At 37.2% G+C, this 12,437-nt stretch overlaps 1 protein-coding gene across 3 annotated transcripts in view; it reads left to right on the top strand.

Annotated features, from left to right (window-relative positions):
• The window catches only part of sema5ba (sema domain, seven thrombospondin repeats (type 1 and type 1-like), transmembrane domain (TM) and short cytoplasmic domain, (semaphorin) 5Ba), a 224,009-nt gene that overhangs the window by 18,944 nt on the left and 192,628 nt on the right, over window positions 1–12,437 (top strand). The window contains exon 2 of one of the 3 annotated variants that reach the window (XM_025006973.2): window positions 5,360–5,439. The exons of the other annotated variants lie outside the window; for them this stretch is intronic. The gene's annotated coding sequence lies outside the window, so the exon portion shown is untranslated. The remainder of the gene's footprint in view (window positions 1–5,359; window positions 5,440–12,437) is intronic. 3 annotated transcript variants of the gene reach the window in all.

The raw sequence follows: 12,437 nt of genomic DNA, 5'->3' as shown, positions 1-12,437 counted from the left end.
GATCTAAGCTCACGTGTTTGTCATTTCACACTTAAAGAGCTAGTTCAGATTTTTTTAAATGGTATTCTGCAGAAAGGTTCTGAACAAATATCTTACCTGCAATAGATAGTTTGTTGATGGACGCAGTTTGGACAAAACAGAGTTTATTTTTGACCATATTTACAAGCTTGAAAGCAGCAGTCACAATCAAAACTGTTTCAAAATGTCCTAAAACTGTAACTGTGATTTTACACAAATGGTATTTGGCGTCCAACAGGTAAACCAATTGGTAGTGGTCCAACATCTTATGATCAGTTTGAGGTTTAAAAGTGTTTGTAATGTAAAGTATGTCTGCGCTACAGAGGATTGGGTTTTCTTACTGGTTTTCCATAATTCCATTGGTGCCTATGTGAAATTAGCTGAATAGTATGAGAGGGCTTTAATGTTAGGGTATTGGCACCCTTGAAATCTCATAATCAATTAATAATCAGTGTATTTTAACTTCTGACTGGAGGCATTTTCTATAAAAGCCATTACATTTAGTAGTTTATTCTAACAGGGACCTAGCCCTACAGCTGATGGTTCCTTTTGACTGTATACAGTGCAGATAAGATTCCTGTTGAAGAGAATTTCAGTCAACGCCGGGAGTAAAAGTAGAATCTTGTTTCTGTTAGTTTTAGTTCTACACACAGCAGCTGGCTTCAACCACTCTCAGTGCCCTCCTGCTGCTTCAACAGCATGCCACTGCTGGCGTGAAGCCCAGACACCCTTAGCAATTTACAAACCAGCAGTGATGGCGGCTGTGCCCACATGTCTTGTACTTTGCTGAGGATGTGCTCCTATTCATTAAGGCAGTGTATATGACAGAGAGCTGCTTGTGCTCTGCAGTAAGAGGGATAACCAAGACATTAAAGACCTGTTGGTTGGGGACAGCCAATTTGTGATGGTTACACATTTATTATTGTCCACAGCCAAAAGGCAGGCTATAATGTAAATGCCTGTGTCTGTGTGCATTTATGTTTGTCACTCACGAGCCAGTGGATGGATTTTAATGAAACTTTCAGAAAGTAATTACTGCATGTATCTCTACAGCTGATTTACTTATGGAGTCAACTTGATTCAAGATGGCCACCTCACCTAATTTACCTTGGAGAACATTAGAAAACAACAACTACAGCTAAAATTTGTGATCGCTTATGACATTATTTTCAAAATTTGACCAAAAAGGCTAAAACATCTGTCATTTTTTGAGTTAATATGATCTTAGTTTAAAACTCAAAATACAAAAGGAGTATATATATATAACTTCAAAAAAATGCAAGGTCATTATTTCAGTTTAAGAAATCCTTTTTCCACACTTTTCTTTTTTCACTCAACTGTGTTTCCTTCATAATGGCAGTTTTTTAAATTTATTTATCAGGAAAGTTGGTTCCACTGTATCGAGAATATGTTTTTTTTCTCACTTTCTCTGAAAAAAATGTCTGTCACTAGGCAGCCTCTGGTATGCTCTTCAGTTTTTTGTTTTACTAGAACTTGTTTGCCTTAGATTGGTCTCACTCAAAATTAATTTTACATTTTCCACCATGTAATGCATTTAGGACACTGCAAGATCTACAGGAGTTGCAATATCAATCTTTTGGTTTGGTGTGTAATTTCCATGGGCTTGCACTGCTCTGCAGGTGTTGCTGACACAATGTGACAGCTGATACAATTATGTAGTTTGTCTGCGCAGAAACTCACATGGCTCACACGGTCGTGTATATTGCCTGTGGTTTTATGAGGTTTTCAGTGAATGCATCATTGCATCAATCAGTTTTAAAATAAATCATTCTTTTGCAATATTTTTCACATCAGACTCCTTTTTAAAATACACTTGATTTTCTTATTTACAGCATCAGTCACACAATGCTCTAAAATAAAGCCTAATTAACAACAGCATTTTAAAGTGATTTGCCACCTCATTTTACTACATCTAAAAGGTGAATTCTTGGATTGAATCCATCAGTAGTAAAAGTCAAGATGATAACTTTTTGATGACAACGGCAGCAAAACATCTAATTCAGCAAAATGACCATGCTGCCATATAAAAAACCCCTGAAGTGAATCCATATGTATCCAACATAGTGACCATGTATCTGCTGACAACAGCTGTTTGATACTGAGAACAGTGGATAGTTCTCCCTGCTGCCTTGTGTGTGTTTCTCCCTGTGATCTAGTGTGGTACCACAGGTCTCCAGAGACACCCACAGACAGCTAGCTGGCACAAGTATGTGAAGAAGACTAAAAGACTCGGCCCATCGGAGTACATCCTTTTTCTCCTTTCTTGCTACTTTTCACTTCAGTTTCCTTCCAGACTCCTTGTGCCATAGGTTGACAGTGTTGAAGCAGGGATTATCAGCACAATTTGCTCAAAGGCCCAATTTCTTTTATGAAGCAATTTATATATGGCAGTTATTCTCACTGTTGTATTAATTTAAGTTTTTGATGTAAAAAGGGAAGAATTTTTTTTTTCTCTTTTCATTTTATAAGCTATCAAACAATTTTCCAAGTTTTCTTTTTTTAAAATGTTTTCACTGTGACTTTACAAAAAAAAATAGTTTCACGTGTGCAGTGGTTTCCTGTTCCACTTGTGAAACAACTTCATCTAAAACTAAGTTGACAACAGGGTTGAAACCACTGCTTATCACCGCACAGTTTGTGCATGCTAATATTTTCAGCTTTTTTCCAGTTCATTTGAACATATTAGCTATTAGAAATATTAGAACATGTTCGCCTGGCATATACTGGTGCAGAAGTTTAATATTTTCTTACAACAGTTTTTTAAATCAAGAGATCAAATCTCACTAAACAGGATTTAGAAGGCATGGGCGCTGATGCGCTGAGCGCTAGGCAGCACATTCTCTCATGGCTGTGACTGTCGGAGACTAGTTGGGGACTCAAAGCTGTGAGAAAAAAATGCAAATTTTCAGATGAAGTCTTACTGAACTCCTGAGTGTTTGCGACCAGCAAGCCATGTGGTCGATTTTTGAAAATTACAGCCTCTTTTTATGTGTACAGCTTGTATAACTCCATTTGTGGCCTTGCACATTTTTTTTGTTGTTGTCTACTACTGCCCACATCACATCCTTCTCAGTTTACTTTGGCAGCTGGCCCCACATTTATGATTTAGGCCCTGTTTACACGTGACTGATCTCCTGGAAATGTTAGAGATTTTCTGATGTTGATTGGAAAAAGGTTATACATTTACATGGTACTGCTGTGCTCGTTGAACCCGCTGTAGTTTCCATGTCACTAGCTGGTGCTGAAACGTGCATGCACGCAGACGCCAGTCTTTAGAGCATGGAAGCAGTTGCATCCAAAATGGTGAATACATGGATGTTTGTTTAGACCGACAGTAAGGTTGGGTTGCTGCTACATGTTGAAAAGGGTGGGAAACACAAACAGCACTCTGCTATTTGCTATTATTATTATTGATCTACTTGTGCATGCGCAGAACAGCTATTGGCTGCAGCCGTCTGTGGTGCGCTTGTGCGATTTCCCACATTGCAACTTCTTTTGAAAAGTTGGAAGGGACAAAAAGTTCCACTCTGAGTCCTGGGTTCAAAAAGCTTCAGTGTCAGATAATTGTTGTGTAAATGAACTGCAACAGAAATGCTATGGTTTCACAGAAAAACGGCTTTGTGTAAATGGACCCTTAATCTAGCAGCGCACGCCTTGAAATTAAAACAAGAGGCAGATTTGGACCTGTTTTTTTAAAAATAATTCTCACTTATCAGTTGTGTGGTTTTTAGACATGGACATTAGCCTAGGATGTTTTCTATCTGGTGAGATGGGTTGTGGAAAAAAAGAATCCAGGCTCAAACTGAGAATCTTCTTAAGAGTAAAAGTTCATTGCACTTCTTGACAAGGGAGAGCAAATACATTTTTCAATAGATTATGAGTGCTCTAACTAACACAATGTTTGTCTGTCTATTTGTTGCATGCTGGGACTCCCCCTTTGCGTTGGAGCAGCTGGTTCATTCAAAAATGTGGGAAACTCTACTAGACACAATACAGTCCGCTGCACCTGCACAGTCAGTCTTCTGCACATCGGAGAGGAGACGCGCAAAATTTCTTTTAATTTTTAAATCTGCACAAACACTAAAAAACAGATAAACACATTCTCAAAGGCGACATGAGTGCATTAAACATTAAACATTGTGTTTTCCATAACAGACGCCCGTAACAAAATTCAGATGGATTTGAGACACATATGAAGACTCTGTGACTATTTTCAAAAAGGTCGGTCACACAAATTGCTTCGAACATGTTAAAAACTCAAGTGACAGGATGGCACATCTCTGCGACCCGTGCGAGAAAATAGGGAACCACTGCGAATGTCATGAGACATTCTGGAAAACTCCCTTGTCAATGACATTTGCCAACTAGCTGCAGTCCAATGACAAACTACCTTAAGGCTCTGCCATCATCAATCCCTTCTGAGCTGGCCCAAAAGTGATTTCTCATCAGATTGCACATAATTTTTAATGAATACTTCATTACTGAGTAAACCAGATAGAAAGGAACTCATACAGGCTTAGGGACTGCCAGTTCATAATCACTGCTGTAAGAATATAGAATCGAACCAGTTCCCCACAACCTGAAACAGTAACAAGCTGATTAAAAAAAGGGTTAGATGGATGGATGATTGGATTAACTAGTAGGAATAAATGTAAGACTTGTTTTTGTGCAGGCTGCTGAATGTTTTGTGTTTTGGTAGTAAAACAAAGTAAAAGTTGAATGAAGGTGTTGTTAAAGTTAGAAGCAAGATCAGTTTCATTCATGTCAAATTATATTCCTGTAGGCTTTGATCTGCTTTGAGAGGGTGACATAAAACGGAGGCTTGAATGCCAACTCTGATTTCTCCACAGGTTCATGCAAGACACCGTTCTTTCTTTTCTCGGCTGATGAAACTTGACTTCATAATTTATCACTTTCCGTGTTGACTTACACCCTAACTTTTTTTAACACGTCAGAAGGAAGCTAATTAGCTTGCGTGGGCTCGAACATTTTGCCTCTGTGAACCGAAAACGAGCTGGAAGCAGACTTTCAGATTCAAAACGCACATGGTACCTAAAGCAAATACAAATTCTGACAGTGTAACACACTTCAGTTCCCCTTCTCATTCCTCCCTCAGGCCTTGCTCTCTTTGAACCCAAATTAATAGCCTCTTTTACTGCATCACATATAATTTGAACCTGACTCTCCGTTCTGCAATTCAGTCTTAATTGCCGAGTACTTCCATTTCAAGAGTTGTTAAGCAAACTGCACGCATGACGGATGAGTCTGTGGTAGTAAACACCAAATTACTTTATCAAATGCTACTTCTGTCTGCCTTTAGGAAGCCTGCTGCCTTGGAGGAAACCAGGAACTCTTCGCTGCTATCCTAGGAGAGGAATTCAATAAAAGACAGGGGCATTGGTAACCTGCCACTTTCTTTTTCTTAGTTATATCCTCACATCACAGTGATGAATGGGGGTTTCATTTCTGCACTTTAAAAGATTGATTGGGGTCTTGATTCCCAGCCCCAAATGGTTTACATCTTGCTGTCTCATGCCCTTCCTCCTGTCACTCTACCAACATTAATCTCTTTTATTCTCTCCTACTGTATTAGACATCTATGCTCTTTCTCATCAGAAGCTGAGTTTTACTTCATACAGTAACTTCCATCTCTTCTTTTAAATCTCTCCGTCGTGCCACTCTCTACACTCTCTCTTGATGTCTCTCTCTTACAAACCTTCTGCTTTTTTAAGTAAGCAACTCAATCCTTTGGCTTCTTCAGTCTCAGCTCCAGTTGGGATTTCTATTGATTAAATCCAGACATGGCCCACATTTTTGTGCTTAACTGACCAAGCCCAGTTGTCCAAGACGAATCACCTGCAGCTCTTATCTATCAGTCCACACTCTTTCCACTTGCATCCCTTACTCTCCTGGCCATCGACTCTAAAATGAAATGACCCTGACTGAATGTGTTTATGTGTAGGAGAGAATAAGAATGCTTTGTGTGTGCGTGTGTACACAGAGTTTTAAATAATGACATTTTTGGTGCTTGGGGTTCTATCGGCTTTGGTTAGTGTTTTCTGCTTAACTCCTCTAAAATAAGAAGTTATTGGAATACATAAAATCAATGTGAAGAGCATCAATTATTCACTGCATTTCAACTTGAAAGATTTGGAAAGTTGGCTGCCACAGCAAACACTGCCCTCACAGCTTCATGTGCTTAGGAAAATACAGGAGCATAGCCAATGAATGCAAGAAAACATTCTCATAGTTTGACAAGCGATTTAGATTTTATTAAAACTGACTGAATATATAAAGTCTGCTCCTCTAGAAAAATATTTAAAATGTTATTATGAGGTGGTAATTCAATAAACAGTCCGTGGAAACATTATTTCTTGTCTTCAGACTTTGTTATTGTTCAACTTTGCATGTAATATTTCCAACATCTATAATTCAACACACAGATGTATACATTTTTTGTATGATTAGCAATTTTTTTACAATATCATCAATTTTTTAATTTATTTTTTAGCAAACTTACCAAATCATGTTTCAAATACACAAAAACACTATATATATATACAAATATGTTTCCAGCACAACTGATAACAACAAAGATTAAAAAGGTGGACTAAAGACATTTTATCTAGAGGGGGATTGTTGGTATATTAAGCTCTTAAGTTTTACAAAATAAATAGCACATGGTACTTCTTGTGCATTTGTCGAAAGTAAAGTAAAATTGCTTATCGGCTCTTCACAGACTTACTTGAACCAAGAACAATGGCGGAATATCAAAGCCAAAAAAAAACTTTTATTATGGTGATAATAAATTACCAGTTTTAATCCAACACTCTCAGCAACAGCAGTATTGAAACTAAATAACACATTCGACAATAATCTGCCATCATAAACTATTCCTCGAGTCATTGCCTTACTGTAAAAAAATGGCTCATGGGAGGAAAATGGCTCAAAATAGAGGTTTTGTTTAAAAAAATGTTTTTTTATTTTTTGGATTTGCCATGGCCTGGATGGCTGAGAATCTATGCCAGGTTTAAGCTTTGTCCTCACCTTCAAAATCTCAAAAGTCAGCTGATGAGCAAGGAACTCTTTGGGAGAAATAAGAAAATGCTTTTAAATCCAACTCTGCTCACATGGCTGTGTTGTAGAAACTTACTTTCTACTCAAACTGAACACATGCTCATTCTCATGCTTGGCAATGGGGAATAATTAAAGAAAATTAGTTTTCTTAATCATTGTTTTTGCATTACACAGAGCATTTTCATATTATTAGTCTACGTGTGCCGTGTTTTACTTGATTTGCAGCATGGTGATTTTTGTAACAGCTTTTTTTGTTTCCTCAGAGAAAACGTGTTTGTGTTCTGTCCGTTTACATGTATTTTGTTAAACTGAAGTTCACTGAGTTCACCGTTGCCACAGCCTTCAACCTGGGGTCACAGCAGTTATAAATAATTTCAGCAAAGAAAGAAAATTGCATGAAAGCTGAAACAAACAAGAAGCAATTCTGATGGTCTCCACCCAGACAGCATTTTCAAGCTTAGAGTTTGCAGCTAATAACTTGTGCACTCGCAGTGAAATGGAATTGTATTGTGACTACTTTGCATTGTTTTGTTTTTCATTTTCTTGGTATTCATAACTCAGTGCTCTTTGGTAACACATTCTATTCAGTGAAGTGATTCTTGTCTTGAGTAAGGTGAATAAAAGATCAACACTGTAGAAATGAATTGTGCTGCAGGTATGGCTTGGAAATTTTCTCAGAATATTTTTTGTTATATGTTTTGACTATTTTTGGCATGACTGTAGGTTGCTTTCACTCTGACTCACTCTTCAGTCCCCAGTTGACAAAAAAAAAGAAGCTGTGAAACATGTAAGAGGCACATTTCAACCTTACGTGTAAGTTTTTGATGTATAAAGAAAAAAAAGCGATAATAATAATAGAAAAATGTACTTTGTGACCAACAGTGTTTTGTGTGGGTTGGTCAAGAATACTTAGTTCTATTGATATTTGCAGCAGCAATGTTCTTCTATTTTAAGTTTTCATTAAAAAATTTATTAAAAAGAAGACAAAATGGGTATAGATAACATTAACTGGGATGCAACATGTGAGATGACTTCATCAACAAAATCACTGCTGGATTCCCATTGGATACTGCAGCTGAAAAAAACATCTTTGTAGTTATGTTGGACTTAAAATGTCATGGATTCAAAGTTAAAACAACAGATGTTTTTAGAATGGGATTTCTTGAATACCTACCACATACCTTGAATACATAATTCCAATTATCATTAGATAAAGTCCCAAAACACCAAGAGTAAATCTCATTTCACACCTTGCCCCTAACTTACAGGGATGTTTTGACCATTTTGAATTGATGTTCTGTAGTAATCAATAGTTAGTACCTTGTCCTCCATGGCATTAGTCATAAAGTAGTATGCAGAATGAGGAAAAAGTCCTCTTGTTGGAGTCGGGCGAATGGTTAGGCAGACTAGTACCTCTTTTATTTCATTTTTTAGGCAAATAAATAACTCTAGCTCAAAAATGTCAAACTGCTGAGAAAGAATGCGTTATTAACAAAAGTAAAACATCTGCAATTTTGCATGAGAACTTTTGTTTACTTTGTCACTGTTGTTGTGTATATATTTGTAGTAGGGGTGTAACTGTATATTGTATCTATTCTTACTGAAAACGTTCTATACTTTCTGTACAGGCCTGTACCTTTTGGTTTTTCATGCCTGTGTACCAAATGAATACAATGAAGTTTAATAGGCAGTTAGTAGGGCCAAACTCATAACAAATGCCATGGGAATTTACAACTTTACTCCGTTGTCACAGGTACCAGCTTTAATAATGCTGAAAGTAACAGAGCTATAGACTGTATAGGTTAACAAACATGGTCTAAGGCTAGAACCATGGTACAAAGTTCCTTCTCATCAGCATTTTAGCCAGCAAATTATACCAGCTTTAAAACATCTATATATAAGCTATAGTCCACAACATCCAAAACATCTGCTATATATACCTATATACCTAAATGTATCTGCTATATACCCATGTGTACCTAAATGTATGCTTTGAAAGTGTGTTTGCTTTCTTCAATGTAACTGTAATAACAATGTACTGAACCATGACTTCAAAAACAATATATGACTTGGAATAAGCCCGGCAGAACCAAGATGCAGACTGTTTCAGCTCTGTCACTACCTCCCTCAGTGGCTCAGAGGCGTAACGGCAGTGAATTGACTTCAGCCCCCTCATGCCACCATGGTTCTTTCATAAATTACACCAAAACAAAATGATATCTCAGGGCCAGATTGAAAGTGTTTTCTAAAAGTGACTTTTGTTACACCAAATTGATCCAACATTATCAGTCGCTACAGATGCCTTTGCCTCCTTGTGCTTCTCCACTCAGCAGCAGAAAGATGTCCATAGTCCACGCAACAAAAATACTAAAAGCTGAGGATGACTTGTTGGAACTCAATTTGACAAAGAAAAAGTGTTGTGTCTGTTAGTGATGACCATTATATCAGCATCTCAATAGAGTGTGCCATTTCATAGAAACTGTTCCACTCACAGACCCATGTAATTTGAAAACCCAGAACCAAAGGGTCAGTTGAAATCAAGGGTTAGGAGTAACACTTGGATATGAATTGTTGCCAGGCAGTTATAGGCGTGTCTAGTCAATCTTTGGCAGAGGTAATTTTGGTAATTTTGGTAATTTTGCTTTTTCAAGCTTTTTCATTCGAAGTGTGTTCCTTCCTCACATACAAGTTCTGTTTTAGTGCTGGAAGCTGAATACTGTGTTAGCTTAATGCACATAATGCATTAGGCTGTTGGGAGCATTTTACTCAATTTTCTGCTTGCAATTTACATATTGGAGGGTATAAAAGCATTGGCGCTACAAAGCTTCAGCAGCTGAAAAGCTTGTTGATTGCCATAATGCAGACGGTTCCCTCTCTGTTTGAATCTAAGCTGAAGAAGCAGCAAATACATTAGAGAATTTAGTTTTATTTCTTACATCTAGTTTTCCCAAAAGACATGTTTTTCTTTGGATTCACATGGTACTACTTTGCTGCAATTTCCCTTTCATGCCTCGTGTTTCCACCTCTTCATCGCCCACAATTTTTATTTCTTCTTCACTTGCACCAATGCCTGCTGCTGCTCTTCTCAGGACACTTTTTCTTTTCCTTTGATGGCATTTGACCAACAGGGATAAGTCGGATTGGTATCCTTTCTTCTCTTTCCTCTTTAGATCTCTGTCATTTGGCTTCGATAATCATTTTTAATCCCCAGTACATCCACTCTTGAGCCTTAGGAGTCTGCACCCCAGAGTTGTTGGTATAAATATAAATTTAGATAGCTTTTTCTCTCAAACGCACTCGTGTACCTCTTTAAAAACTAATAACATCAGATCTGCTTTCCTGTGGTTTGGAGTGTAACTATTGTCCACCCACAAAATCAAGTTTTAAAATGGATTTTACATTTTTATGATGCAACCACTGTCAGTTTCTCTCTCTATACAGGTCTATATTACTGATCCAAACGTTGACTACCATATTTTCCGCTCTGGATTATAAGACACAGTGTAAATGAATGGTCCATTTTCAAACTTTTGTCATATAAAAAGCACACTGGACTATAAGGCGCATCGTCATGCACCTGCCAACTTTTGTAACTTGGCGTGGACCGCATGTGCCACGCTCCATTCAAAATGTACGATTTCGGTGCTCTAGCGGAGCTGGTTCGCCTTTATCAGCATTTATATGATCCCTCTAGGAGAGATCACAAAGATAATCAAATGATTCAAAACTCATGGAAGAATACTGCACTGACGTAAGCGTAAAGTATAAACGCCTCCACCACTTGCTCAGGTCCGCGTGCCGTGCGCGCAATGCTACAAAGAGCGACTATAACCGAGCCTTAATGCTGCAAGTAGTGCAGCTTTGTAGTTTACCAAAGTCAAACTAAAACATTACGACTTTTTACATATATAAGGCGCTCTGGATTATAAGGCACTGTTGTTTTTAGAGAAAACTGAAGGCTTTTAAGTGTGCCTTATAGTCCGGAAATACAGTAATGTTTCTTTGAATGTTGTTAAGTTAAAGGTTGGAAACCCAAGTCAGAAGAGATTAAAAACAACTTTTACATAAGTAAAGGGAAAAAAAAAGAAATATTTAATAAATTGATACTGAAAACAACTGCAAACAAGATAAAGTTGGAATCTCATCTAACTCTAAAAATTTGTTTTTCTGTCATGTACTTTCCTACCATTTTGAACTGGTACAAGATCATCAACAACCTTTTAAAAATAGAGAAAAGGCAGAAAAAACCGATGCCTTCCTTTAAGAAAGAAATTCTGCTTTGACGGTGGCGTGCTGTCAATTGTTGATCAAAAAAGTTGATACTTGTATGGTTTTTAAATTGCAAGGCCCCATTTCAGCTCAAAAACAAGTAAATTTGTCAAAAAAGCCCTGAATGTTTTTAAAATGCTATGTGAAGTGAGCTGAGGGATGACATTGCTGTAAGTTAAAGATATATAAAATATAAATATAAAAATATCAAAAATTATTCAAAACACAGATGTGAGATGTCTTCTCACAGTGGTGCAAATGGTGTCAAGTAAACTAGATGTTTCTCTTTGTGTTTTTAAGGCAGTTAAAAGTAAAGTATTATTTAAGTAAAAACAAAACAAGATTTAATTTAACAAAAAGCTCAGTTCTGAGTGCACTTTGAATGTGATATATTACTCTGCCTGCTGTGACTGAATGACTCTTTTCTTTTCTTTTTCTTCATTTTTGAAGATTAAAGTCTATTCAAACACATTTTAATGATGTTCAGCTTTGGGTTGTTTCTTCATGCTTCTGCAGTTTACAACAGCCTGACTTTGTAATTGTTTATTCTTAAGCTTATGCTTTGGAATCTTTAAAGCTCAATCAATGAGTGCTTTTATTCTGGCATGAAAGCAGTCGTTCATTCAAACCGCACCAGGGACTCGCTTCATATTTGCTCTCTCTGCTAATAAGGCTTAAGGCACACAAAAGCTGAATGAGCTAAAGAAATTAGTGTACACTGAAAAAGAACCATGTTTATTGTGCAACATTCTTGACTACTTTTATAATAGAATTGACCATGCAAAAACAAGATTGTAGGATCCTTATGTTCATGTCCAGACCAAACAAATAGATGCTCTTCTCTCGTTTTGCTTGTCGAGCAAAACTAAGTCAGCCATTTAGACATCTGTGGATCAATATTCAGTATGATGATTGCAAACATTTAAACAAATTACTTTTTCCCCTCCCATGGCTTTTGGGTCAAATGGACCTGAAGTTACAAAGGCTTCTCTTCCTCTCTTCAGTTACAAGGACTTCAAGAGGGTTAAAGACTTTCAGAATAAAATCAGGAA

This window comes from Kryptolebias marmoratus, linkage group LG6 (assembly GCF_001649575.2).
Source record: "Kryptolebias marmoratus isolate JLee-2015 linkage group LG6, ASM164957v2, whole genome shotgun sequence".
Lineage (NCBI taxonomy): Eukaryota > Metazoa > Chordata > Actinopteri > Cyprinodontiformes > Rivulidae > Kryptolebias > Kryptolebias marmoratus.
Note: the sequence above shows the minus strand (reverse complement) of the source record. Positions and strands in the feature narration are given on the sequence as shown.